Raw genomic sequence first — 26,028 nt, 5'->3', positions numbered from 1 at the left:
ATCTTTTTAATGATCATGTCATGCTCTTGGCTTACCTCCTTTGGTCAGGACAGAGGTCCAGCTTTTTAGCATAATAAGGCATCTCTGTGATCTTTCTTATGCCTTTTCTCCCCCTCATCTGCTGCCTTCCCAAAAGCTTCTTAAAGTTCTCAATATATTGTGTACCCTTTTGCATACCTGTAATTTTTCACCTCTTCCTTCTGCTAAGAATGCCCTTTCTCTGTCCCTCTGTTCAGCAGCTACTCATTCTTTAGTACTCATCTCACATGACATTTCCTCTCTAAAGCTTTTATTCTAAGACAGTTTTCCTCCCTTTTAGTATCTGTAGCACTTTCTATAAAACTTGTTATGAACTGATTTCAGAGTATTATAATGGCTATTTTCCATGTTTATCTTTCTTACTAGACTGAGTTATTTAAGGGCAGGGATCATGTGTTATTTACACTAATATCCATGGAACTTAGTATGGTACCTAGTAGGTGTTTGAGCAAAACATTTGTTGAATTAATAAATAATGTTGGACTTCCCTGGTGGCGCAGTGGTTAAGGATACGCCTGCCAATGCAGGGGACACGGGTTCGATCCCTAGTCTGGGAAGATCCCACATGCTGCGGAGCAACTAAGCCCGTGCGCCACAACTACTGAGCCTGCACTCTAGAGCCTGCAAGCCACAACTACTGAGCCTGCATGCCTAGAGCCTGTGCTCTGCAGCAAGAGAAGCCACTGCAATGAGAAGCCCGTGCACCACAACGAAGAGTAGCCCCTGCTCACCGCAACTAGAGAAAGCCTGTGTGCAGCAATGAATACACGATGCAGCCAAAAAGAAATATAAATAAATAAATAAATAAATAAATAATCTTGTCTTTTCATCTTATACTGTCCTGCCAGGAATGGTAGTTGTAGCTAGAATAAGTGATTATTTTGGGGGTGACAGGTGAAGGAGTAAGATGACTAGTTCAATTCAACTTATCAGACATTTATTAAGTATTTAAAAATGGTAAGGTGCTCTGCTAGGCATTGTTGAAATGGGAAACTAATATGAAGAGGAACTTTGGGAGTTTGCAGCCTAATTCCCAATTTTGATGAGTTGGTGAGGGATGATGATAAGGAATGTAATGAAGAGTTGATAAGGAGACAGATCCTTTAAAACAAAATTGTGACTGGAAACATTTGTTATAGTGCCTTAAAATGAACAAAGATTATTTGTTTACAGGTGGCAGTAGACCTGCATCGAAGGTTGTAGCAGATGTTCTCAACATTTCTCTTGAAATTTCCTTATCTCCATTTGCAAGAGGAGCCCCAGAGCCTCATCCCTGTGGTAGCTGCCATGTTCTGGTATGACGCTGTGCTCTTCCTCTTCATCCTTCCTGTTCTAACAGAGGATCTGGGGTAGAATTTAGCTGTTTGTTATTGTAAGCAACTATGTAGAAAAGGAAGTGGAATGTTTCAATAATACTGATATTGTGATTTCTTTGAGATTGTGTACTATGCCTTGTTATTTTTATACCTGTCATAGAATCCCCAGGCATAAAAATTTAAAAAATAGTGATTGCCTTGCTCATCATAGGTACTTAGCATTGTGATTTTGTTTGAATGGTATCCAGTTGTTAGCTGCTTCTTAGTGAATTTTTTTTCTTATTTTTTTAATTAAAAAAATTTTTTTTTGGCCACACCACCTGACTTGTGGGATCTTAGTTCCCTGACCAGGGATTGAACCTGCAACCCCTGCACTGGAAGCATGGAGTCTTAACCATTGGATCTCCCGGGAAGTCCTGCTTTTTAATGATTTTTAACAAATATTAATCTCTTACTCCCTTAAATAATAAAGAAGCACATAACATTAATTTTACTTATACTAAAAACTATGTCTTCAGCAATGTTTAGCTAGCTCCTCAACTCTTGTGAAGGAGATTCAACTGGCAACTGATAAAATTCCATATCGGGAGTATTTATTTACAAAACCTCTGTTCTGCATTAACATGAATGAACACTGAAGCTAGTAACACAATTATTTTTTCTTCGTGAAAAGTAGAAGTATTTTTCAGAATTCTGGGAAATGTCGAAGTAATTTTGGCTGTAGTCATACTGCATTTAATGATATTGAGAATATTGCTAACATTAACAAAAATATTCTGTAATTTCCTCAGTTATTGCTACTGGTGATGAGGGATGAAAAGTTGGCATGCATTCATGTTTTGAGCATTTTCATTATACACGTTGGATTTTACATGTCAGAAGCAATTTTTGTTTTAGTTAAGACAGCTGAGAACATTTTTACTAGGGATAGAGGTCAGGCTGTGATTATTTGTATTTTTAGGTCAGTGATACATAGAATACAATGAATATGTCAGAGTAAATACATGTACAATTTTTGTATGTAAGTATTACGCAGTATTTATATATTTTTGTGACTTTTAGTTCATCAGGACACAGTGGTTGGGACCAAGGCATAGGTTTCATTGCTATATTGACAATTTTATTTTGTTATTTTCTGTGACCACTGGTAACACTTATCTTTCAGGTATAAGCTGTTATTCACCAGGGAGCTTTGGCAAGAGAATGGCTGTATCAGGAAGTCCATCTCCACCATGGAAAAACAACTTGAAACTTGTCTTTATTGACGGTGAGTCAGTGTCATCTTCATACAGGAAAGATCATGCTAGTATTATTTCATGTTTTCAGTGTTATCAAATAACAGTTTGGTTTAAACTTTGTTTTGTGAGACATCGTCAGGGTGTTGAACCATAATGCTTCATTACTTATGTCTAAAGGATTGCATAAAAGTCAACCTAATAGTAGAAAAGAATGGAAGTAATAATTTGATGTTTATGAATATACCTAAAAGTAGTTTGATTAGTTTCTCTCTCACCCCTATTCTTATTTCTATATAACACATGCTAGTTAACTTACAATTCATGACTTATTTATTTATTTATTTATTTATTTTTTTTGCGGTACGCGGGCCTCTCACTGCTGTGGCCTCTCCCATTGCGGAGCAATGGCTCCGGACACGCAGGCCAGCGGCCATGGCCCACGGGCGCAGCCGCTCCGCGGCATGCGGGATCCTCCCGGACCGGGGCACGAACCCGTGTCCCCTGCATCGGCAGGCGGACTCTTAACCACTGCGCCACCAGGGAAGCCCACAATTCATGACTTTTATTTGAATAAATATTGGCTAGAACAGAATTACATGTATTACATGCTTATTTTAAAATATATTACTGATTTCAGGAAATTTCAGAATAACTGCAGTGTAATTGTATAGATTCTCTTCCATTTTCAAATACATAGATTATTTGGTCTTTCAACTGGTAGCCATTGTTAATGCTTGCTGCAGGTTTGCTATCCCAGAGATACAGTGGATGACTACATATATACGTTTAATATTATCACAAGAGTTAGTGTATCTACGTAGCAATCTTTAGTTCAGGTTAATATCATTTAATGTATATTTAATAATCATAACTTAATTTTACTATACTAATTACATTTGTGACTTGACCCAACCTTACGTAGCCATGACTATGTGTATATATGTATATATGCATACATACATACGTATATATGTATATATGTATGTATAAGTAACTTGATACAGTTACCGACGTTGCTTTGGCCCTCTTTATTCTAGTTGTTTTCACTTGAATCATCTTCATTGTCAGGTCGTCAAAGTAAATTTTCTTTTACAGTCTTACTTTACTAGTATTCTACCTTATTTATAGTTTTATTGTTATTATATTTTTATTTTTTTCTTACAGAGTATAAACAAATCCCAAGGTTAGAGACTGGTAGGACTGATGCTCACTGAAGTCAAAGAAACGCCTCACTCTAGGGAGAGGATCCTTATATGACAGGTACATGTTGTTACATGATTATAACCAGCCTTACCATCTGTACTAAATCTTTTTGTAAGAGGTGATGAAATAATAAAAGGAATGACATGGCACTGTATTTGGAGAAAAGATTTGATTGTACCATTTTCCTTTTCCTTAAAAAGGCTTGCAGTATTCCTATAGTAAGATTGGACTCTTCTTCCCATGCTCTGTAAGTAATTAAGTGTAACGATGCATTTTTCAAAATCTCTTTCCTTGAAAACATTATTTTTAGGTGATTTGTCTCATATTAATATTGTTTTCACATTAAGCCTACATCAAACATTTGCAGTTGGACTAGACTTTGCTAATTTCTTTAATGCTAGTCAGACAAAATTATTTAGTGTATAAACATGAGTTTATCATAACTAGAATAATTTCTGTTGTATCTATAATAGTAAGATACTATTTATTGAATAATTACTATTTGCTCAGCCCTGTGCTGAGGGTTTTCTGTGCTTCATTGTATCCCCACAACAGTGTTGTGGGGTAGGAATAATTACCCCAGGTTTGCAGATAAGGAAACTAAGACTTAGAGAGTTTCATAATTTGTATAAGGTCAGTGGCTGACCCAGGATTTCAACCCTGGACTCTGTGACCTCAGAGCTTTTGCTCAAAGCTCCTGTTTATAAACGCTGCATTAAGCTGCATGAAGCTTTTATGTATGCAGTTCAAGACTAGGCTACTTTATTTTTGAAGCATAGTCTGGCTAGTTCACAGTGATTTTATACTACTGATTGAGGTACGCCAAAATGTGTCTGTGGAAAACATTTGCTTTTGTGACTTTACATGGACATAACTTTTGACAGTCAGTATATTATCCATGCTTAATATTGTGTGTGTAGGCATGTGCATATATCACATATATGAATTCTTTAAGTAGAATCTTGATGATGCCTCCTTGTTAAGCTTGGTGTACCTTTAATGTCTGCCCCACTCTTCAGGTAGTAGAATTGCTGTTCGGTTCACAAGTTTGCTAGAGGCTGAGACCCTTGTTTTGGGAGGTTATTTACATATGAATATAAGACAGGTAGGCTAAAATGGTGACATTAATTCTCTATCAGGTACACAATGAAATGTGAAATGTTAGTTTGACCATTGTTGAAGAAAGCCAAATGCATGAATTGTTTAGACATTATGGAAACCTATGGTCCTGTGATTTTTATGCTTAAAATTCTTCAAAGGTTTCTATTGTTTATAAGATATATATTGTGTTAATGTACATATAGGACTTTTGTTATTGGGCCATTGCATACTGTTTCAGGCTTACCTCTGGCAGCCTTCTCCCTTACTACCCAACATCATATATATTCCTTACATGTCGACTTCAGTTAAACTGAATAGCTTGTAGTAGCCCTACTGTAATTAGCTATTTGGCACTTCTTTATTAATATTCTTCTTCTTATCATTATGATCTTTCCTCCTTGCTCCCTGGTGAGTACAAACTTTTCTTTTCTTTTTTTTTAACATCTTTATTGGGGTATAATTGCTTTACAATGGTGTGTTAGTTTCTGCTTTATAACAAAGTGAATCAGTTATACATATACATATGTTCCCGTATCTCTTCCCTCTTGCGTCTCCCTCCCTCCCACCCTCCCTATCCCACCCCTCCAGGCGGTCACAAAGCACCGAGCTGATCTCCCTGTGCTATGCGGCTGCTTCCCACTAGCTATCTACCTTACGTTTGGTAGTGTATATATGTCCATGCCTCTCTCTCGCTTTGTCACAGCTCACCCTTCCCCCTCCCCGAGTATGAACTTTTCATTCAAGATTCAGCTTTGGTACTTCCCTGAAGCCTTTCGTGACTACTGACCTCTGTCATTGTACCTTACATTCTTTGAGCCTTTCCAGTACATAGATCTATTCTAGAACCTATATTTTATTGTACTTATTTACCTATATGAATCTTTCTAACTAGACTATAGATTTCTTAAGGACAAGTAAAAAGGCTGTCTGATTCATTTTTCTCATTCCCAGTTTTTATCACAATATCTGACACATAATAGATGCTTAATAAGCATTTGTTGAATGAATGATTAATCTCTGTCGGAAAGAAAAGATGATCCTCACAGTTGGTGTGATAATGGTGATAAAGTGAATTCCAAGGTGGAGTGCTGCTACACTTTTCACACATGCAGTGTGGAAAACAGTATCTTTCCTGAGGTCTCAACATAATCGTACTTGCTTCTTGGAATCAATATAGTATATGTCTGGAATTTGTTATCTTGAACACCATTTATTATTGGAAATTAACCCACAAAATTTAGATAGTTGAATTTTTCATAAATATTAGATTTCAATAATGAGTAGGATAGGTCTTGACTTAAGGACTTATTACTTTCCTTAGGGAAGGCCACATGTGGTCTGGTGTTATAATCAGTCTGAAGTTGTATAAAGACTATTTTGCTTGAAAATTATGAAAAGTAAGTCAAAGAATGAGCCTATTTGTTATCACATTTAAAGTTCTATTTGCTTTAAAATTGTGTAATTCTTATGTCATGCCATCCTGCTAAAATGCTAATAATGGCCAGTATTATCAGAGTGACAAATTCTTACATAGTTTAGTAGTTTTACATTTTGAAAAACACTAACTTATCATATTACCCCTTTAGTAATATGCCAAGCTTTAAGTTGGTTTATATTTTTTATATTTAATAAGATTATACTAATAACTGTAGTACACAGTATATAACTATTATATAATTCAATGCTTATATATTATAATAACTTAATATTATGTATATTTAATGAGAAATGTATATATTATTTAATAACATATATTAGAGGTCAAATGTTCTTTGGCCATCAGCTTATGTTATAGTTTTAACTGAGGAAATAGTATACAATGAAGATATTAATAGGAAGTTTAATGCTTCTGATAGTAACAAAATTCTGTTAAATGATTTTACTTGTTTTAGACTATATAGAAACAACTTAAGAAAATACACTGAATCAGAATAAGCTATCCTGAAATAGCATATTCACTAAATAATTTAAATAAAATAAGGCAAGTGTTGAGGGGGTTGGAAGGAATGAAGTTTTCTTTGCTAAAGCTATAAACACTAAGACTTTTAATTTCGTAGGAAGACATTAAATACTCTGGTCATCAACTTGTGTATCCTTTAGCCTATTTAATAGTCAAAAACTTCTAAGTAAATATGTGTGATTTAATTTGTGCTGCTGAGAAACTGATCAAAAGTGGCAATAAAAGTCACAGTGAAGTAAGAATACTAAAAAAAATCCAGGGATTTTACTGTGGCTCATTATTCATTCAATTTCTCGCAGCTTTCATGATTACAAATCACTTGATTGACTAACTAGACATTCTCAAAGTGAATTATGAATCAGGTTCATTTTTCCTGGTTGATAGTTGGCACATGCTGTAACTCATACTTTGTGATATATCAAATTCTTGTAACAGAAATAAGAGAGATAATCAACTCTTTATTTCAGGAAAACTAAACTGCCTTTTCAAAAAATGAAATGTTGCTAACATTTTAACAACACAGTGTGATTCCTGCTTTAGTTTTCCAGGGTGGAAATCACAGTGGTGACGTTATTTTTCAGTTAAAAAAAATCTTTAGAATGATTTTCCATCAGGCATAAAACTCCTATTGATATCAGTCCTATAGGCTGCTTGGGCAGTTGCTTGAGCCTAGGTTGCAAAAACAGTTACATTTCTTTCTTACTATTTGAAAAATGCATGTTGGAGGAATGGTACATTTTTAACATTTTCCTTTGTAGGAAATGCATTTTCCCCTAAATACCTAATTCATAATGAAGCCATGATGTTGCAGACTTTAAAACGTGAAGCATTTTAATGCTTATTAATAGAGAGGGTCTCTTTTGAGTAGAGAAAAGGATCCATAGTGACCTGAATCTTTCCATTCGTAGAACCAAATCAAGGGGGTCAATTCTGCTTTCAAATGAATTTTGTTCTCTTTTGACTTATTAAGAGTTCTTCATGCATAACTACACTGGCAATTGAATGGCAGAAAATTCCTGTAGTATAACTGCATTTTCTTTGATCCCATCCACCCAAGCAATTGAAAATAAACGGGTGCTCCATAATGTGATATATTCAAAATTTGAGAATTTTGCACAAAATTCAGTCATTGCCGTAGTAAAACTGAGGTCCCTTCATTGAAAATTCTGAGGCTTGAGAATATAGAACCCAATTGTTTAACAGTATTATTATGAGATACTCTTACTAATAAAAATATTGTGTATGATAAAGTAATACTGTGTTACTTATAAAAGCAAAATCATCAAAGTTAATGGAAACTTTGCATGTATAAGGATCATAGAATTGTACTGCCATAATTTCCCTCTATGTAAAAGCACAGTAATTAATATCTCAGAGTTCCAATGCCTTTTAACTTGCTTTCTTTTATGAATAAGATTTATTTATATTGGAACCAAAAATTGTTTTATTGCTGTTTCATTGTCCTTAAAAATGTTTTATAAAACTTATTTTCTGAATAAAATTCTTCTACTATATTATTTTATCTGAAAAGGTGGAATAGTAACTTATAATTACACATCATTCTATAAACACAGCTATAAGCTTTTAATTTTAATGTTGTGTTATCTCTAGAATTGTCTAAAGTTCTTGAATTTATGCTTTAGTCACCTTGAAATTTCATTTTTATCCCCTAACACCATTAATTATGTGCCTAGTAGTTAAAATTGCTATTAAAATCTTTTATGGGATTAAAATTTTATTCCTGATTAGGCAATGAATTATATATTTAATCAGTTATTATATTCATTTAAAAATTATGACCAAAAGATTAATTCTCCAAAGATGTTTTTAACAATATAAACCATTCTAGTAGAATTGGAATTAAGGAATTAGAATTGGAGAGGCAAAGGATCAATTTACTAATTATAGAAAAAAAAACATAAAGTCTTTTATGCCTTTGGTAGATTTTGTGAAATGACCATAAACTAAAGTGGGGCCGTAAAATACTGTCAGTTTTCCAGCCTGGCTCAGTGCTTTTTATCTCTGTGACATAGCTGTACATTTGGAATCTAGAAACATTTATTATACTGCTTTAGGTATATTGAGGTAAGCAATATATAGTAAAATGGGTTTTTGTTGCTGTGACCTGGCCATAAGACTTGGGAATAGAAGAAGACTGGGATGGAAAGGAGGAGACAAAAATATTTTTTTAAGCCACAGAAATGGACTGAATTATTTTGATCATTTGTTTATGTTGACTTAATAAAAGAGATTTCTAGATTGTCTCCATTTTGTGATGTACAACCTGATTGCTTCCATTAATTGATTGCCTTGAACAATTTAGCATTAGTATAGTCATTGTGAGAGGGGATGGAAGTATCTGGAGATTATGGGAAAACTGAAGTAAAATATTCAAGAATAAATGTCTGGTATTTGCATTTCTAGGTAAATGTTTAAAGGGTTCAGGATGTCCAATATAAATAAAATCTGCCAAAGGCTTCTGTTCCAGAGTTTACACTTTAACCTTTGACATTTATTCTCCCTCCCTTTTCTCACTAAATGTACAAGAAAATAAAATTTGCATTTTTGTAACATGGTCCAAGCATCTCATATTACATAAATATATATTGCATTTCTCAATATCAACATTACATTGGTGTCCCTATTCTAGTTTTGTACAATGAAAGTGGCAGTTTCTATCCTAGTAATATAAAGTGAATTTTTAAGTAGCATCCTATATATTAAAATTTATGGCCCTTTTGAGTATTTTTGGTTAAATCCTTCCTTGGCATAGATTTGATAAGATCTTTATTTCTCTTGTTTAGGTATATGCTAAAGGGTGGAACTACAGATTAATAGGTGTGGAGTACACAATTATGATATATTACTTTTTATTACATGAACACTAATATGGTATAAGTGCACGCTGTATGATTTTAGGCCTGTATGCTATTGATGTTATGGATAATCTCTAAAAGAATTCTTTAAGAACCTCCTTTTGGACTTCCCTGATTAAGACTTTGCCTTCCAATGCAGGGAGTACGGGTTCAATCCCTGGCTGGGGAGCTAAGATCCCGTATGCCTCGCGGCCAAAAAACCAAAACTTAAAAAACAGAAGCAATATTGTAACAAATTCAATAAAGACTTAAAAAAGAATCTCTTTTTAATTGGATTTAATGATACATGGTTAAAAAATGATATATGGTTTTGATCCTGAGAAGTCTGTATGTTATTATGCAAAAAAATTAAAGGGACTTGAATTTTGAAGGTGATAGATGCTGGTTGGAATTAGTAATTTAGGATTGATATCAAAGAAGAACAGAAAAAAGGCATTTTGTTTTAGTTAAAACTAAAGGTTGAAAGCAACATATAATATTATTTTTGGTGTATTCTACTTTTGATGTCAACTTTGTACTTTAAAGCAGCGGTCCCCAACCTTTTTTGGCACCAGGGACCAGTTTTGTGGAGGACAATTTTTCCATGGACCCGGGGGTGGGGGGAGGGGATGGTTCGGGCGGTAATGCGAGCGATGGGAGCCTCAGAGGAAGCTTTGCTCGCTCACTGGCTGCTCACCTCCTGCTGTGTGACCCGGTTCCTAACAGGCCGCGGACTGGTAGCGCTCCGTGGCCTGGAGGTTGGGAACCTCTGCTTTAAAGCCTCAAAACAAATCGTTCACTTCAGTTGGTGTATTAGTTCGGATTCTCCAGAGAAACAGAACCAATAAGATATATATAACGTATACATATACACACATGCATTTATGATTTATTTTAAGAGAGTGGCTCGCGTGATTGTGGGGACTTGGCGCATCTAAATCTGGTAGGGCAGGCTGGCGGGCTGTAAACTTAGGCAGAAGATAACGCTGCAGTCTGGAGGCAGAATTTCTTGTCTGGGACTTTGCCCTTAAGGCCTTCAGCTCATGGGATGAGGCCTACCCAAGTTATTGAGGGTAATTCTGTTACCTAAAGTCAGCTGACTGTAGATGGTAACTATATCTACAGATAACGCCTAACACAGTAACGCTAACAAGTGTTTGATTAAATAACTGGGTACGATAGCATAGCCAAGTTGACACATAAAATTAACCATTAGAGTTGGTCATTAAAAAAATTGTTTATGTTACAAGTCACAGAAATGCCTAGGGTCAAACTATCACCACAGAACATGTTAGGCAACTTTCTTGAAATGAAAACTATCAGTTCCAGAGATAATAGCTGATATACATTTGTTCATTAACAAATATTAATTGACTGCTCTGTATGTGCCTACACTGGAAAAGAATGGCATGCAAGACCGTGAATGGACTCTACTTTCACGTAGTTTACTGATTAATGTTGATGCTTAGGAAAAAGGCAAAAAGTGGTTGTTAACACAAAAACGAATCCACTTGACAGAAGCCCAGTTTTCCTCTGACTTGCCTTATGTAAATTTACATACACAAACCTTATGATATCTCAATGTGTAAAATAGTCACCTTTCCCTTTGATTATTTGTATTACTTCCATATTGTTCTTTAGAGATTTCTAAGAACAGTTTTGGAAAATTTTCATATTTTAGTTCATTGGTACTGTGGAACTGACTGTTTTTAAAGCACCATGCCCTTTAATCTGTAAGTAGAAACTCCTCTCTGTATCAATTTACATTGCCCTTATATTTATTTATTATGTGCTGTAAAAATCATAATAAAAACTCTTTTAAAACTGAGAACTGTTATATGCTAGATACCTTATAAAATGTCTCTCTAATTCCTTCATTCGTAGCTCTGTTTTAGAGATGAGGAAATCGATGTTCAGAGAGGTTAAATAACTTGCCCATGGTTATACAACCTGTAGGTGATGGAACATGACTGAAACTCAATTCTGTCTGGATCTGAAGCCCATGTTATTTTCCCTATCCTACCCAACTTGTCTTTGTATGAAACTTCTTAGGTTGGCTACTGGATCTCTTGGAACAGCCTATATAATTATATATTTCTCAGACTACAATGATCCCTGTTAGTTTTCATTATAATTTAGGTCTAAATAAAAGTTTCTGTCTTCTACTGAATATACAACTTTTGGCAAATGACTAAAATGTGCTATTTCCCTTTTTGCCTTGGCTGCCTATAAGCTCAAGTTTAATATTTTTTAATAAATAAATTTATTTATTCATTTATTTAGTTTTGGCTGTGTTGGGTCTTTGTTGCTGCACATGGGCTTTCTCTAGTTGTGGTGAGCGGGGGCTACTCTTCGTTGCAATGCAAGGGCTTCTCGTTGCGGTAGCTTCTCTTGTTGCAGAGCATGGGCTCTAGGCATGTGGACTTCAGTAGTTGTGGCATGCAGGCTCAGTAGTTATAGCTCACGGGCTCTAGAGCGCAGGCTCAGTAGTTGTGACACATGGGCTTAGTTGCTCTGTGGCATGTGGAATCTTCCCGGACCAGGACTCAAACCCGTGTCCCCTGCGTTGGCAGGTGGATTCTTAACCACTGCACCACCAGGGAAGTCCCAAATTTAATATTAATACTACTCGCTTTTAGTAATTTCCTCATCTGTGGTTCCTTGTGTAACCATGTTCTACATTTGTTCATTTAATTACTGAGCTCTCCTTTATCTTTAAATTAACCTGTTGTATACAATGTTTTAAATTATAAATGAACACAGTCTTTTAAAGAAGGGAGGTATGGGTTATAGATAGATGAAAATGAATACAGAACATTTATTTATTATTTTGTAATCTGATTGCTTTGTTTTTTTCACTGATGTGTCCGTGTACTTAAAACAACATATAACACATAGTAGATGTTAGTGAATGTGTAGATTGAATTCATATAACCTTCTCTCAGACATCTAGTTGATTCTAAGCAGAGTTTAAATTTGGTTACATTTAATGCATTTACTGATGTGGTAGACTTTGCTGTTCTATTTTTCACTTTCCATTTGACATGGCTTTTCTGTTTTTCTCTCCCTTTTTACTTTCTTTTGGATTGATGTGATGATTAATTTTATGTGTCAACTTGACTAGGCCACAGGGTACCCAGATAGTTCATCAAACATTGTGGTGGCTCCATGAGAGTATTTCTGAATGAGAGTAACATTTGAATTGGTAGATTGAGTAAAGCAGATTGCCCTTCCCAATATGGGTGAGCCTCATCCAATCTCTTGAAGATCTGAATAGAACAAAAAGATGAGTAAGAAGGAATTCCTTTTGCCTTATTGCCTTTGAGCTGGGACATCAGTTTTTTTTTTCCCCACCGTCAGACTCAACCTGAAACATCTTCCTGGGCCCCAAACCTACTGGCTTTCAGACTAGGACCATACTATTGGCTCTCCTGGTTCTTAGGCCTTTGGACTTGGACTGGAACTATACCATCAGCTCTCCTGAGTCTGCTGGTTGCTGACTGCAGATCTTGGGGCTTGTTAGCCTCCAAAATTGCATTGGCCAATTTCTCATAATATTTCTCTCTCTCTCTAGACACACACACACACACACACACACACACACACACACACACACACACACACACACACACACACACACACACACACACACACACACACACACACACACACACACACACACCACACACACACACCCTATTGGTTTTTGGTTCTGTAATGCTGACTAATACAATTGATAATTTTTTTATTATTCCATTTTCTCTCTAATAATATAGAAGTTATACATTCTGTTTCTATTCATTTATTGGTTACTCTAGAAATTAGAATAAACATAATTGTCAAAGTCTCAAGTCAATCATTACCTTTAACTTCCTTCTGGATAATATAAAGACTTTAGAATACTTTAACCCCAGTCCCCCTCTCCTGAACATTGTTGTGTTATGTTTATCTTTAACCCCACGAAACTTTATTACTATGAATTTTTATACTTGATGTTTATGTATATATACTCACGTATTTCTCACTTTATTTGCTCTTGGTTCTTTCTTGCATGTTAGGTCTTTTATCTGGGAGCTCATTGCTGCTACCTGTAGTTTATCTTTAGCATTTCTTCTGGAGAGTATCTGCTGATGACACACTGCATTTTCATTGTTCTGAAGAAGTCTCTATTTTGTATTCATTCTTTAAACATATTTCTCTGGGTATAAAATTCAGGGATGGCAGTTTTGTTTGTCCTTGTGTTTAGATCTCATTCCATTGTTTTCTAGTTTTCACTGTTGTTTTTGTGATGCCAGTTACCAGTCTGACTTTCATGTATGTATATATGTATGTATATTCATATATGTGTGTGTATATATAGCTTTGGGGTATGTCATATAATTTTGCATGTTAATTTAATTCACCCATTTCAAGTATATATTCAATGATTTTTTCAGTAAATTTAGTAAGTTGTGCAGCCATCACCATTGATCAGTTTGGGGGCATTCCTGTCACCCAAATAAGATTACTTATGTTCATTAACTGTTAATCTCCATCCCCTCTCCTTTTTTTTGAATTGAAGTATAGTTGCTTTACACTGTTGTGTTAGTTTCAGGTGTACAGCAAAGTGATTCAGTTGTATATGTATATATATATTCTTTTTCAGATTCTTTTCTATTGTAGATTATTACAAGATATTGAATATATTTCCCTGTGCTATGTAGTAGGTCCTTGTTGTTTATTTTATATATAGTAGTGTGTATCTGTTAATCCCAAACTCCTAATTTATCTCCCCCACTTTTCCCCTTTGGTAACTTCTATCCCTTCTCCTTTACTCCAGACCATACTAATCTATTTTTTTTCTCTGTAGATTTTCCTTTCTTGGAAATTTCATATAAATTAAATCCTACATTGTGTGGTCTTTTGTGCTAGTATTCTTCGAGTTAGAATAACATATATGTTTTTTCACACTGAAAGTGTTTGATGTCTAACCTCTTTGGTGTACTCAGTAAGCATCTACTATCTTCAATCATTTATGAAAATTATGGAGGCTTCTGAAATACTAAGATATACATAAGCATGAGAATACTACTAAATATGATAATTTCATTAGGATGCTTTATTGTGTCTCACTTGTGTAATGTTACTGTTTAATATTAACATTTTAATTTATTTTTTATTTTCTATTTTTATTTTTTAAATTTTCATTTAATATTCGAGTATAGTTGATTAACAGTGTTGTGTTAGTTTCAGGTATACAGCAAAGTAATTCAGTTATACATATACATGTATGTATTCTTTTTTCAAATTCTTTTCCCATTTAGCTTATTACAGAATACTGAGCAGAGTTCCTTATGCTATACAGTAGGTCATTGTTGGTTATGTATTTTAAATATAGCAGTGTGTACGTGTCAATCCCAAACTCCCAATCTATCCCTCCCCCCAACCCTTCCTCCCTAGAATAATATTTTTGAGCTTCATATATGTCAGAGCATGTGTTAGTAATTTGTTCTTTTTATTGATGAGTAGTATTCCACTGTATGCATATACTACATCATGTCTGTCCATTCATCAGTTGATGGATATTTAGGTTTATATGGTTTTCAACTATGAATATGAGTAATGCTGCTAAGAGAATCCATGTGTAAGTCTTTGTGTAAATATATGTTTTAATTGCTCTTGGGTAGATACCTAAAAGTAAAATTGTTCAGTCATTTGGAACATTTATTTTTAACTTTTTACGAGACTTCCAAACTGTCCAAAGTGGTTGCATCATTTTATGGTCCCACCAGCAAAGTATGAGGACCCTTCTTTCTCCACATCCTTGCCAACATTTGCTATTATCTGTTTTTTTTTAAAAAATTATTATAGCCGTTCTAGTGGGTGTGAAATTGCTTCTCATTGTGGTTTTAATTTGCATTTTACTAAACTAATGACACTGAATACCTTTTTGTGTGCTTATTAGCCACTCATATATCTTCTTTGGTGAAATGCTTTGTGAAAAATTTTACCCAATTTTTGATTGTGTTGTTTGTCTTCTTGTATACAAAGAGTTCTTTGAATATTTTGTACACAAATCCTTTATAAGAAAATATTTCCCAAATATTTTCTCCCAGTCTGTTGCTTGTCTTTTAATTTTCATAATAATATCTTTTGAAGTATAAAAGATTTGAATTTTGATGAGGTCTAATTTATCAGATTTTAAAAAATGAACCATGTTTTTGGTGTCATATCTAAGAAAGTTTTGCCTAACCTAAGGTCTTGAAGATAATCACCTATGTTTTCTTTTGAAAGTTTGATTTGACTCTAACATTTAAATGTGTGATCTGTTTTGTGTTATTTTTTATGTATAGTGTGAAATAAAGGTATAACTTTATCTTTTGGCATATGGATATCCAGTTTTCCTAGTACCATTAATTAAAAAGGCTATCTTTTCCCTCAGTGAATTTCCTTTGCAACTTTGCTGAAAATTAGTTTCTTTTCTAGTGATCTACATGTCTGTCCTTGTGCCAGTACTACATTGTGTTGATAATTACTGAAGTAGCTTTATATTAAGTTTTGAAATTGGGAAGTATATGTTACCCAGCTTTGTTTGTCTTTTTCAAAATTGTTTTGGCATTCTATATAAATTCTCTATAAATTTTGCAATTCTATATGATTTGCAATTCTAAATACATTTTAGGATCATGTTGCCAATATCTGCCAAAAGACTGCTGAAATTCTGGTAGCGATTGATGTATGAATCAATCTGGGGAAAATTGGCATCTTAACAGTTTTGAACTTTCCACTCCACAAACGTGGTATCTTGACCTTCTTTTAAAGGTAGTCTTTCTCTGTCCCTCCCTCTGCTGCACCTGATTGCTTTTAAGATCTTTCTCTTTCCTTTTGGTTTTAAATGGTTTCATGATGATGTGTTTAAGTGTGGATTTCCTTTCATTTATACTGCTTGGGAAATTTGGCTTCTTGTATATGTGAATTGGTGTCTTTCATTAGTTCTGGAAAATTTTGTTGATCTATTCAAATATCTTTTTTTATTGAATCTAAAGTACCATCAATTTTAAGATGTACCATTCAGGTACCACTAAAAGAGAAAAAATTACTACTAATGCCTTAATAATAGTATTACTTAATGAATGAATTGGTCATATTGACCCTGGTTGCTTAGAAATTTATCATTTTCTCAAAGGATTTGGCAAACATCTCCACAGTTGCATTGCTTGATGTATAGTCTTTTACATGTATCTCTGTAAGAAAGCATATCACAATTTCATATACTTGTATCTTTCTTTCTTAGGTTCTGTAAGTAATTAGTTGTTGCTTTGCAAGGTGTCCAAATCAATTCAGACTACTATAACAAAATACCATAAACTGGGTGGCTTAAACAACAAACACTTATCTTCCACAATTCTGAAGGTTGGGAAGTCCAAGATCAAGGTGCTGGCATATTCTGTGTCTGGTGAGGACCCTCTTCCTGGTTTGTAGATGGCCGCCTTCTTGCTGTATTTTTACATGGTGGGGAAGAGAGATCAACTCTCTCATGTTTCTTCTTATAAGGGCACTAATTCCATTCATGAAAGTTCTACCCTCAAGACCTAATTACCTCCCAAAGGTCCTACCTCTAAATACCATCAAATTGGGATTAGGACTTTAACATATGAACTTTGTGGGGAACACAAATATTTAGTCCATAGTATAAGAATATAATCACCACTCATTTGTGGTCATTATTTTAGTTATGAATATTTGCTTCACTAATGTCTGATTGTGTGCCTTTCTGTAACACAATAGCTTTTAAAAGCTTTTCTGAAGTATAATTTACATTGCAATCACTTCTCAATGGCAAATCATAGTTTTTAAAAATTTACTTTTTCAAGGTGTACGTGATGACTTAATATACATATACATTGTGAAATGATTACTACAATCAAGTTAATTAATGCATCCATTACCTCACATAGTCACTTTTTTTTGGTAGTGTGAACACTTAAGATCTACTTTCTTAGCAAATTTCAAGTATATAATACAGTATTTTTAACTATAATGCTGTACATTAGATCCTCATTATTCATATTATAACTGAAAGTTTGTACACTATGGACATCACATCCCCATTTCCCTCACCCCCACTCCTGGCAACCACTGTTCTACTCTCTGGTTCTATGTATTTGACTTTTTAAGATTGTAAATGTAATAAGTGAGATCTACAGTGTTTGTCTTTCTCTGTCTGATTTATTTCACTTAGCATAATGTCCTCCAGATTCATCCATATTGTTGAAAATGACAGAATTTCCTTCTTTTTGGAAGGAAATTGGCTGAATAATATTCCTGTGTGTGTGTGTGTGTGTGTGTGTGTGTGTATACACCACATTTTCCTTATCTGTTCATCCATTGATGGACGCTTAGGTTATTTCCATATCTTGGCTGTTGTGAATAATGCTGCAGTGAACACAGGAGTGCAGATATCTCTTTGAGATAGCAATTTTATTTCTTTTGGTTATGCACCCAGAAGTAGGATTGCTGGATCATATGGTAGTTCTATTTTTTAATTTCTTGAGGGACCTCCATGCTTTTTCCCATAATAGCTGTATCATTTATATTCCAACCAACATTGTACAAGGGTTCTCTCTTCTCCGAACCCTTTCCAACACTTGTTATTTCTTGTCTTTTTGATAATAGCCACCCTAATAAGTGTGAGGTGATAGCTCATTTTAGTTTTGATTTGCATTTCCCTGATGGTTAGTGGTGTTGAACACCTTTTCATACACCTGTTGGCAAGTTGTATGTCTTCTTTGGAAAAATGTCTATTCAGATCTTTTGCCTATTTTAAAATCAGGTTATTATTATTATTTTTGCTATTGGTTTGTATTAGTTATTTATATATTTTGGGTATTAACCTCTTATCAGATATATGTGATTTGCAAATATTGGATTTTAAATTTTAGTCATTGTATTTTCAATTTCTAGAAATTTTATTTGATTTTTTTTCAAATCTGCTCTTTCACTTTTTATAATTTCCTGTATATATTTTCAAGCATGCTATTAATTAATTTTTAATGTAGTAAGCATAGTTTTGTAATTTGTTTCTGATAATTCTAATATTTGAAGTCTTAAAGGATCTCTTTCAGTCATCTTTCATTTATGCAGACTTTTGACAATGGTGCTTTGTTTCCTTGTATGCTTGGTTATTTTTCTTATTGCCTTCATAAAATTATTTGGAGAGTTCTGGAGGCTTAGACTATACTTACCTTCCTATAGGGAAGATTTGCATTTGCTTTTGCTAAAGAACCCGCGACCATTTCACCAACAGTTTGAGGTTCCCTACTCAGTCAAGGTAATGAGAACCTGGTCAGCTAATCCCCACAAGGGCCAGTCTATGGCCAAAGATTTTCAGTAATGGAAGGCTGAGAGTTTATGGTTTCAGGTCTTATTTTAAGTTTTAACCCATTTCAAGTTAATTTTTGTGAGTGCTATGAGATAGATGTTCTTTTGTATCTGAGAACAGAGGTCCCCCCGTTTTCCTTCTCTTTTTTCTCCTGCTCCTCTTAGTGCCAAAGCAACCTTCACCCCACTGTCCTAGGGGTGGGGTTGAGAATGGGGAAGACAGGTTTCATTCTAGGTATTACCTTTGAGGTTCAACTTAATAAGGTGAGGGTTTTCTGTTAGCCACCCCAGTTTAGGTGGGGCTCTTTGCCTTCGATGTTCCAGAATTGAAGCTTAAATTTGCCAATTGGCAGATGTCTTCATAGGTGTTTGATGTTCTACTTACTAGAGAGATAGCATTGGGTTTTATATTTCACTAAGCATTCAGCATGACAGTTCCGCATTATCATGTCAGCTCAGTGCTTTAAAGTGATGGCATTTAAAAAAAATTCTTCATTTTTCATTTTCAGCAGGAGGGATGGTCTCAACTAGTAGTTCTCAGCTGGGGATGACTTCATCCCCTTGAGGGACATTTGGCAACATCTGAAGATCTTTTTGGCTCTTATAATTGGGGTTGGGGGAGATACTGACATCTAGTCAGTAGAGACCAGTGATGCTTCTAAACATTCTACAATACATAGGATACCCTCCTGCAAAAAAGAATTATCCAGCCCCAAATGCCAATAATACCAAGGTCTAAAAAATTTAGGCTTCCATTACTGAAAATAAAAGTTCAAGAAGATAGTTTATAATTTTAAAATTTGGAGTTTGAATAAGTTGTCATACTTCCACAAATTTTATTTCATACTAATGTATATCAAGTTTTATATTCCAGCTACAGAAGATTTCCTAAACCAATTTTTATTCATGAGTATTACCATTAAGATCACATTTAAAACTATAATATGTTTTATCCTGGTACTTGTTGGCAGGGTTGAAACTAGGGTGAGGTGAGCAATGCACTTGCTTCAGGCACAAAATTCACAGTGGACAAAATATCAAAATTTTAAATAGAGACAGTTACTAACTATGTTGTGCTGTATTGGAACCTGAGGCAAAAAGAAAAATCAGTAATATTGACTCTGTATTAATTTAAAATTTTGATATTTTGTTCATCATCAGTTTTTTACATAAATTCTGATTATTTAAAATAAGGTATTAAAATATTATTTATCTTGATTGCTGAGTTTTTTTGCACCTTCTTAAATTTGCACCCAAGGTACCTTACTCCTCTCATCTTAGTCCTGACCCTGCTTGTTGGTGAGACATTCTGGCTAGGTAGCTAACATAGGATGGAGGGACCAGGGCTGACAATAGACTTTATTTCTAGGGCAGGACAGGTGCTAGGATGACTGTCCTAATATAAGGTTGGGGGACAGTTTGAGGAACAGTGGCATAATGTTCAAATATTCAGTTATTTCTAGTAATCTCAAATATTCACTTGTACTTTGAATAAAATATTCTTGTTCAGGGGATTCAAGGTAAAGTTGCAAGGGCCTCATAGGCATACCAAGCATATCAGTAAGAAACTGAGTTGTTAATTCCTTATAAGAGAGCAGACATATAGGAAGCAGTTGATTGGTGTCCTTAAGAGAGGAGGCATAGCCACCAGACTTAAGACCATAGCTGTAACGATTAGGATTGTGATTTCTGCTGAGGGAGATTGAAAGTTCATGGCTTACTATGCTAGTCATAGAAAAAGGGTAATGAGAAGTCATTCTTTCTGACTGGGGTACATTAGAGGCAAGGGAAGCCTCAAAAACTTGGGTTTGGTAGCCCTGTTTATCACATGGGAGGAGTGAAGCTTCTGGAAACCAGTTGGTCAGCCTTTACCTTCCTCACTTCCTGTGCTCCCCCTACTTAATGTGATGAATGACTAAATGATAAGAGGTACTAAGTTTGCACTGAAGCAGTTTAGGATTTTATTTTATTTTTATTTATTTATTAAAAAATTTTTATTGGAGTATAGTTGCTTTACAATGTTGTATTAGTTTCTGCTGTAAAGTGAATCAGCTATAAATACACATATATCCACTCATTTTTAGATTCTTTTCCATATGAGTCATATTGAGTAGAGTTCCCTGTGCTATACAGTAGGTCCTTATTAGTTTTCTGTTTCATATATAGTAGTGTGTATGTGTCAATCCCAATCTCTCATTTTATCCCTCCCTTCCTTTCCCCCTGGTAACCATAAGTTTGTTTTCTACATCTGTGACTCTATTTCTCTTTTGTAAATAAATTCATTTGTACCATTTTTTTTAGATTCCATGTATAAGCAATATCATATGATATTTGTCTTTCTCTTACTTCACTCAGTATAACAATCTCTAGGACCATCCATATTACTGCAAATGGCATTATTTTGTTTTTTTTATGGCTGAGTAATATTCCATTGTATATATGTACCACATGTTCTTTATCCATTCTTCTGTTGATGGGCATTTAGGTTGGTTTCATGTCCTGGCTATTGTAAATAGCACTGCAATGAACATTTGGGTGCATGTATCTTTACAAATTATGGTCTTCTCTGGATATACATATGCCCAGGAGTGGGATTGCTAGATCATGTGGTAGCTCTATTTTTAGTTTTTTAAGGACCCTCCATACTATTCTCCCTAGTGGCTGTACCAATTTACATTCCCACCAACAATGTAGGAGGGTTCCCTTTTTTCCACACCCTCTCCCGAATTTATTGTTTCTAGATTCTTGGATGATGGCCAGTCTGACCGGTGTGAGATGATACCTCATTGTAGTTTTGAATTGCATTTCTCTAATAATCAGTGATGTTGAACATCTTTTCATGTGCTTTTTGGCCATCTGTATGTCTTCTTTGGTGAAATGTCTGTCTATATCTTCCACCCATTTTTTGATTGGCTTCTTTTTTTTCTTAATTGAGTTGCATGAGCTGTTTGTATATTTTGGAGATTAATCCCTTGTTGATCACTTTGTGAATATTTTCTCCCATTCTGTGGGTTGTCTTTTCGTTTTGTTTATAGTTTCCTTTGCTGTGAAAAAGCTTTTAAGTTAATTAGATCCCATTTGCTTATTTTTGTTTTTATTTTCATCATTTTAGGAGGTGGATCAAAAAAGATCTTGCTTCAATTTATGTCAGAGAGTGTTCTGCCTATGTTTTCCTCTAAGAGTTTTATAGTATCTGGCCTTATATTTAGGTCTTTAATCCATTTTGAGTTTATTTTTGTGTATGGTGTTAGGGAGTGTTCTACTTTCATTCTTTTACGTGTAGCTGTCTGGTTTTGTCAGCACCACTTATTGAAGATGCTGTCTTTTCCCCATTGTATATTATTGCCTCCTTTGTCATAGATTAGTTGACCATAGCTGTGTGGGTTTATCTCTGGGCTTTCTATCCTGCTCCATTGATGTATATTTCTGTTTTCGTGCCAGTACCATGTTGTTTTGATGAGTGTAGCTTTGTAGTAAAGTCGGAGGTCAGGGAGCCTGATTCCTCCAGCTCTGTTTTTTTTTCTCAAGATTGCTTTGGCTATTTAGCATCGTTTTGTGTTTCCATACAAATTATACAATTTTTTGTTCTAATTCTGTGAAAATGCCATTGGTAATTTGATAGGGATTGCATTGAATCTGTAGATTGCTTTGGCTGGTATAGTAGTTTTGACAATATTGATTCTTCTAATCCAAGAACATGGTGTATCTCTCCATCTGTGTCATCTTTGATTTCTTTCATTAGTATCTTATAGTTTTCTGAATACAGGTCTTTTGCCTCCTTAGGTAGATTTATTCCTAGGTATTTTATTCTTTTTGTTGCAGTGGTAAATGGGATTGTTTCCTTAATTTCTCTTTCTGATCTTTCATTGTTAATGTATAGGGGTGCAAGAGATTTTTGTGTATTAATTTTGTATTCTGCAACTTTACCAAATTCATTGATTAGCTCTAGTAGTTTTCTGGTGGCACCTTTAGGATTCTCTATGTATAGTATCATGTCATCTGCAAACAGTGACAGTTTTACTTCTTCTTTTCCAATATGTATTCCTTTTATTTCTTTTTCTTCTCTGATTGCCATGGTAGGACTTCCAAAACAATGTTGAATAAAACTGGTGAGAGTGGACATCCTTATCTTGTTCTTGATCTTAGAGGAAATGCTTTCAGTTTTTCAGTGTTGAGAATGATATTTGCTGTGGGTTTGTCATACATGGCCTTTATTATGTTGAGGTATGTTCCCTCTATGCCCACTTTCTGGAGAGTTTTTATCATAAATGGGTGTTAAATTCTGTCAAAAGCTTTTTCTGCATCTATTGAGATGATCATATGGTTTTTATTCTTCAATTTGTTAATACGGTGTATCACATTGATTGATTTGTGTATATTGAAGAATCCTTGCATCCCTGGAATAAATCCCACTTGATCATGGTGTATGATCCTTTTAATGTGTTGTTGGATTTGGTTTGCTAGTATTTTGTTGAGGATTTTTTAATATTTTCTTTTTAAAAAAATTTAATTAATTTATTTTTGACTGTGTTGAATTGTCGTTACTGTGCGTGGGCTTTCTCTGGTTGTGGTGAGCCAGGGCTACTCTTTGTTATGGTGCACAGGCTTCTCATTTTGGTGGCTTCTCTTGTTGCAGAGCAGGGGCTCTAGGCACATGGGCTTCAGTAGTTGTGGCACGCAGGCTCAGTAGTTGTGGCTTGTGAGCCCTAGAGCACAGGCTCAGTAGTTGTGGCACGCAGGCTCTGTTGCTCTACAGCATGAGAGATCTTCCTGGACCAGAGCTCAAACCCATGTCCCCTGCATTGGCAGGCAGATTCTTAACCACTGCACCACCAGGGAAGTCCATGTTGAGGATTTTTGTGTCTTAATTCATCAGTGATATTGGCCTGTAATTTTCTTTTTTTGTGATATCTTTGTCTGGTTTTGGTATCAGTGTGATGGTGGCCTTGTAGAATGTGCTTGGGAGTGTTCCTTCCTCTGCAATTTTTTGGAAGATTTTCAGAAGGGTAGGTGTAAACTCTTCTCTGTATGTTTTATAGAATTTACCTGTGAAGCCTTCTGGTTCTGGACTTTGGTTTGTTGGAAGAGGTTTTTTTTGTTTTTTTGTTTTTTTTTTTACATCTTCATTGGAGTATAATTGCTTTACAATGGTGTGTTAGTTTCTGCTTTATAACAAAGTGAATCAGTTATACATATACATATGTTCCCATATCTCTTCCCTCTTGTGTCTCCCTCCCTCCCACCCCTCTAGGTGGTCACAAAGCACCGAGCTGATCTCCCTGTGCTATGCGGCTGCTGTTGGAAGATTTTTAATCATAGTTTCAATTTCAGTACTTGTGATAGGTCTGTTCATATTTTCTATTTCTTCCTGCATTCAGTCTTGGAAGGTTGTACTTTTCTAAGAATTTGTCCATTTCTTTTAGGTTGTCCATTATTGGTGTATAATTCCTTGTAGTAGTCTCTTTTGATCCTTTGTATTTCTGTGGTGTCCGTTGTAACTTCTCCTTTTTTATTTCCTCATTTTATTGATTTGAGTCTTCTCCCTTTTTTTTCTTGATGAGTTTGGCTAAAGGTTTATCAATTTTGCTTATCTTCTCAAAGAACCAGCTTTTAGTTTCATTGATCTTTGCTATTGTTTCCTTCGTTTCTATTTCATTTATTTCATTTTATTTCTGATCTTTATGATTTCTTTCCTTCTACTAACTTTGGGTTTTGTATGTTCTTCTTTCTCTAGTTGCTTTAGATGTAAGGTTAGGTTTTTTATTGGAGATTTTTCTTGTTTCTTGAGGTAGGATTGTATTGCTATAAATTCCCTCTTAGGACTGCTTTTGCTGCATCCCATAGGTTTTGGATCACTGTGTTTTTGTTGTCATTTGTCTCTAGGTGTTTTATGATTTCCTCTTTGATTTCTTCAGTGATCCATTGGTTGTTTAGTAACATATTTTTAGTTTAGGAATTTCTTACTTTAGTCAAAATGAATCCAGATACAGAGCAAGACAGAGCCTGCAGGTGGAGGGGGGTGCCTTGTTGAACTGCTTTTAGGAGTTAGGGAAGCCTGAGGCAAGAGAAATGAAGTGAGAACTAATGTTGGAAAGTGTTTTGAAGCATTTATTTCTAAATTGTTTTATTAAACCAGCCATTTGTGTGTCATCAAATCACTCATGTGTCCAGCAGCAAGTCACGTGTACAGCAGAGTAGTGACTATCTTCCTTTATTGGTGTTCCCATGCTTTTCCTCCTGGAATCTCTCAATTCCAATTGTATCACAACAGTTTTATTGTGTTTTTTAAGGGGGCAAAAAGTGTCCACTTGTGAGTATGTGTATTTTAAATGTTTTTGAAAGGAAACTTCTTCTTTACGAGTGCTCATTTCTCGGATATGTTCTTGTTTTAGATTTTAGCACAACAGAACTAAAACTGTAAAAGGTCGCTTTGAGTTAAGTGTCAGAAATCATGTTAAAACTACTGTCTGTTTGCATTACAGAGGAAACACTGAGGGCTTCAAAGCAATTTTTAGTGCTAGAATGTCAGAGAAGTAAAGGAATGCTAGCAATCAGATAGGATTCCATAAGGACAGCCCCTTGAGCCTGGTAAAGCATCAGAGCTACAAAGAATGATGGACTTTGCAAGCAGTTATCTGCAGAGTGGGCTACAGCCCTTGAAATAAAAAGAAATGGAATCCAGCAACATCTTTGATGCATAATAGGTCTCAGCAGTACTGTGAAAGATCTTACCGTTTTTTTTTTTCTTTTTAAATAGATGACACACACTCATCAGGCATATTCTTCCTTGGTGGAAGAGGATATTCAACACTGATGACGTCCCTTTTTTTTTTTCTTGGCACATTTACCCCCCAGTTCCCAAAATACCATTCTTGTCTGTATATAAAATCAATGACAACTGTAATATATATTTTTGAAATAATTCCAGTGATGATTTTAAAACATTGAAGATAAAC

At 34.9% G+C, this 26,028-nt stretch overlaps 1 long non-coding RNA gene across 3 annotated transcripts in view; it reads left to right on the top strand.

Annotated features, from left to right (window-relative positions):
- The window catches only part of LOC309820674, a 153,979-nt gene that overhangs the window by 26,220 nt on the left and 101,731 nt on the right, over positions 1 to 26,028 (top strand). For 2 of the 3 annotated variants that reach the window (XR_014296534.1, XR_014296536.1), the window contains exons 3-6: positions 1,213 to 1,334; positions 2,521 to 2,622; positions 3,758 to 3,853; positions 3,997 to 4,043. This is a non-coding gene — a long non-coding RNA (uncharacterized lncRNA). The remainder of the gene's footprint in view (positions 1 to 1,212; positions 1,335 to 2,520; positions 2,623 to 3,757; positions 3,854 to 3,996; positions 4,044 to 26,028) is intronic. The other variant, XR_014296535.1, reaches the window with a different exon arrangement.

The sequence above is a fragment of the Grampus griseus genome (genome assembly GCF_964374135.1).
Source record: "Grampus griseus genome assembly, chromosome: 3".
Taxonomy (NCBI): Eukaryota; Metazoa; Chordata; class Mammalia; order Artiodactyla; family Delphinidae; genus Grampus; species Grampus griseus.
The sequence above is the reverse complement of the archived record's forward strand: the minus strand, read 5'-3'. Positions and strand labels throughout refer to the sequence as shown.